General features: G+C 30.2%; 1 protein-coding gene across 1 annotated transcript in view; it reads left to right on the top strand.

The window, feature by feature from the left end:
* The first annotated feature begins 1,470 nt into the window (after positions 1-1,470).
* LOC106459271 (protein sidekick-2-like) overlaps positions 1,471-4,672 on the top strand; it is a 97,569-nt gene continuing 94,367 nt past the window's right edge. Inside the window, exon 1 of the mRNA XM_013918873.2 lies at positions 1,471-1,547. The gene's annotated coding sequence lies outside the window, so the exon portion shown is untranslated. The remainder of the gene's footprint in view (positions 1,548-4,672) is intronic.

Here is a 4,672-nt window from a genome sequence, read left to right on the forward strand (position 1 = left end):
CTTCTCTTTTTTTTTCTATCCCACTCTCTGACACCAATTTGTTACGTCTCCGTTTGTTAATTAACTTTCCGTAACTTCGTTCCGACGAAACTTTAGCGACACAAGTCCTTACTTCATAAAACTGGTTTATTCTTTCCGAATACAACTTTACGATACACTTATTTTCAACAGTCGCTCCATAACAAACGAACGTCAACAATACTTCTGACTGCAGTTCATTTACACACTTTCTACACACACATTATTCTGTCACGTTGTCACCCTCTTTTATATACCAGACTACCCTATATCTAGTAAATTCTAGAGCATTCGCCAAGTTACAGGATAGTTCTAGAAAGCAGAGGGCGTGAGAATAATCACGTGATCTCGCTGACGCAACACGGGTTTCCATACCCGTGGTGGGCAGAACACAGATAGCCCATTGTGTAGTTTGGTGTTTAAATTCAAACAAACAAATACAGTTATTTGAATTATAACAGACTCATCTCAGCTGAAATTTTAGGAATAAAAATCATCTTCCTGAAGTTTAAGTATTTTCAGAAATTCGAAGTAATTATTCTAAAAATGGATATTATTGCAACTACTCTAACATTCAATTTTACCATGACAGTGTAAGTTTTTCACACAGCTGTAAATGAAAAATTCTCCTAAATTGATTTATTTTAAAATTATAACATTACAATTTACTGATAGAATTTAATCTAATTGCTAAATGTTTCTGCATTATTTAAAAAACAAAACAAAAACTATTACGTCTAGCGTTTTAATCATTTGTTATGTTATTCAAATAACATATTAAGCAACGAGGTTTGCAGGGGAAAACTTATTAAATTTACATATGTCTGCAAATAAAATATTTTAATACAGAAAAAAGGTATATACTACTGCGTGACAATACAATAGAAGTAAAGAGTGCACAGAAATAGTTTGCACAATCCAGAGAAAGTTACATAATTATCAAAACAAAGCATAACTGCGTCGTATTTTCACAATGCAAAAGGTGAAACTCCCGTTGATTGGGTATTTTCAATGTTTTTGTCAACTTGCAGATTCTGCTTATTGTTTTTTATTCTATATTATGGAATAGAACCATAATTTGTAATGTTTGATTTTTATTCTGGCAAAAACGTTGCCAATACAGTATTACAATTTCTTGACCTTTTTAATTTCATTCTTATTTATGCCATTTTGAAAGATGTTGCAATACACATGTTTAGTACTAGCACAGTTAAAATATTGAACCTCAATAACACAAATAAATCTTGATAAACATCAATTCTTACTGTAATTAAAAGAAAAAAAAAGTAAGTAATCTTCGACTTATGAAAAACAACTACCCAGGCAATTAATTCACATCTATCAGAGGGCGCTTTTGTTAACAACTATCAAGTCGTGCTTTTCAATTTGTCAAGATGTAAACAGTGGTGTGTAATTCTCTGTAGTATTTTCTGGTGTTATGATACTATTAGTTAATAATACTATTTGTGATGGTGCGGTTTTCAGGGTACGAAAAAACATACCTGAATTTATAGCATAGGATTTAAAAAGTAAGAATTAGTTATTTACTTTAAAGTGAAATTAACAACAATTTCTCTAAAAAATGCCAAATACATCTCCGCTTATTGAACATTTCAAAGTTGAATTTCAAGTTTTGTACTTGTAAAGTTGTATTGTAACTCACTATAAGTTGTAACTCGTAACAACAGCTTAAAACACTTAATTAATTATTAATTTATCTGTCATACCAATAGTTTGCCAGTAGTACTATACTACTACTACTAGTAGTAGTAGTCAATGTTAGATACTTAGTATGTTAGTTGTTACAAAAATGTACTGTGACTCAGTGTTAGTGTTACGGTTACTCACTCAATGTCAATAAATTAATGTATATACTAACATAGTACTACTTTGTATTACTATAGACCTAAGTTTGAACTTATTTTACTTTGTAAATTAAATTTTTTAGTTGTAACATGTAGGGATAGTAGCTTAATTCTATGTCTAGTACAAGATCAAACAAGATGATTACATTAATTCTTAGCTTATTAAGGAAGAAATGAGAAGTTCCAAGAATGATAAGCTCCTGGGCCAGATAATATTTCATCAAAGGTTTAGAGGGGGGCTAAAGATTAGATATGTAGAGTATTGTGTTCAGTTGTTGGCTCCTTACCTTAGGAAGGACATTGTGTTGCTGTAAAAGGTTCAGAGGAGGGCTACTAAGATACTTGAGATGGTAAGGCTGAAGTACAAGGATGGATTAAAATCTTTAAAATGGTTTTCTCTTGAAAAAAGGATATGATTGAGATGTTCAAGATTGTTAAGGAAATTGATAGTATTGATGTGTCATAATTTTTTGTACTTAATGGTGAGAATGGTAGGTTTAGAAGTAGAACTAGAAGACACAAGTATTAGTTTTACACGGTAGGAGTCATCTTCAGCTAAAACAGCTTCATTTTTTTAACAGGTTGGTTGGCCTTTGGAATGGGTTCCCTTAAGGGAAGGCTTGATAAATATTGGAATGACAAGAGTTAGCTTTAAGTGTTTAATTTAGCTAGATAGCTTAAATAAAGCAAGAGGTCTCTTGTTGTTCTTAAATTATATGTAGGTATAGGTAAGTTAGAGTGAAGAGATATGTTTTTAGAAGGATATGTGTTTTAAGCAATTCAAGTTTTGAGTAAGAGAGAAGTTTTGGACTTGCTGAGTAGAACTGGAAGAACTAGAGATAACTTGATTTGGATGTTATACACTTTAGGGGTTTGGACATGTATCTTTTACTTTAGATGGTGTAGTGAAAAGGTGGAAAATACACACTTAATTGAATATTATGTGTTAGAAGTAGTAAGATTAAATTATTAAACACTACATGCAGATATAGAATACACTTGCCTAATGATATGGTGTGTGTTGTTACTAGTGTTAATTTGATTTATCTTGCAATTTTGTTGGATAAGTATATAAGGCTACATTTAAATTTGATTTCATTAGTTTTTTTATTAACTGTGGCAAGCAGCTCATAGAATGGCTCTGAGTTTTTATTTCAAGTACAAACTTTTGGCTCATGGCTCTGTCATCTCTTGACTGATTTGAGATCTAATTACAGTTTTGGACTCAGGAGGTCAAACCTTTTTGATTGATGTACTTGACCATGCCCAAAGTCTCATAGATTAATTTACTTTAATCCTGCCTAAAAGAATTTCAATTTGATGGTAGGCTGGTAGAGATCCTGATGAGTAATAAAAACGAATCAGGTATATGCGCACCCCACACTTGGTATTGCTGTCACACAAAAATATAGCTAATAAAAAAAAGATAGGTCTCATAGATTAATTTATTCTAATCCTACCTTAAGGAATTTCAAGTGCCACAGCTCTTGTTTTTCTAAGCAAAAAGTGACTAAGATAGACTGAGTGGTGGTGTTTATATATATATGCTGCCAATCAAAAGATCGGAGTAATTCAAATTCCCAAAACCAACTTAATACATGTACTTTAAAGGAGAATTGTATAAATTTTAAACCAAAAGGCCATTCACAATTTTCATTTTCATTTAATAACTATTGAGCAAATAAATTGCTAATAGCCAATGTTATACAATAACACTATCTGCATATAACCTTTAAAATTAAAATTGAAAAGTCAGTATCTTAAGTAGTGATTAAAATACTAATAGCTAATGATATTACTGTAATAAGACTTACCATAGACAATGTGTTAAATCATAATTGATAGGTCAACACCTTGGTGTATTAGAACAATTGTTTAAGTGTAGTATAATTTGAGGTTTACAAACTTTAAGGCTTGAACAAATTTTATCTTGGAAAATAATTTAAAAAACAACATACTGTTTTTTCTATAAAAAAGGCCAAAATTATTTGATTTGTATTAGTACCATGGAGTATGTGACATCAGAAAGAGGTAAGTAAACTCTATCTTACCAAGGTTTTTTGTACATATGTGATAAAACTCGCATGATATATATATATATATATATAAGAAAAGATAATTCCTATTGACTTAGGGCTTAACTACCATAGGTCATCCTTGCCTTGCTATTTTGTTGGACTACAGCAACTTACTCCATTATAGGCCTTGTTTAAGATGTTATTGAAATAAAAAACTCTACATGTGGTAATAGTGTACAGAATTTTAATGTAGCTTACAGTTTAATGGGACTAATTAGTTGAGTCAAATTGTTCCTAATTTTCATTTGAAAATACTATAAAATTAAAAAAGCTTGGGTAGAAATAATATGCAATGTTAAATATAATTCCAATAAAAGAAATTGTGGAATTCTGTTAAAAATGTGTTTCAAGCAAGTTGACATGCATTTAAGTTTTTGGACATTTAATTGTTTTGTTTTTTACTTGATTTGACAGTGAATCAGAGAATTTTGTATTTCTTAAATTTAATTGTTTTGATAATGTGAAATCTCATTTTAATGAAAGTCAACACTCATTGGATTATGTGTGTGTGTGTGTATATATATATATATATATATATATATATATATAGATATATGTGTGTGTGTGTGTGTGTATCTTTTTTTAAAAAATACAGTATCAGTTAAGTGAGTTTTTATTCTTATGAAGATATTTTCTATTTAAAAACAACTAACCTTATTGAAGTTTATAAGATCTGATGTCTCTGAAAACAGTAGAATGATGAGGCACAAT

This window comes from Limulus polyphemus, unplaced genomic scaffold (genome assembly GCF_000517525.1).
Source record: "Limulus polyphemus unplaced genomic scaffold, Limulus_polyphemus-2.1.2 Scaffold583, whole genome shotgun sequence".
NCBI lineage: Eukaryota > Metazoa > Arthropoda > Merostomata > Xiphosura > Limulidae > Limulus > Limulus polyphemus.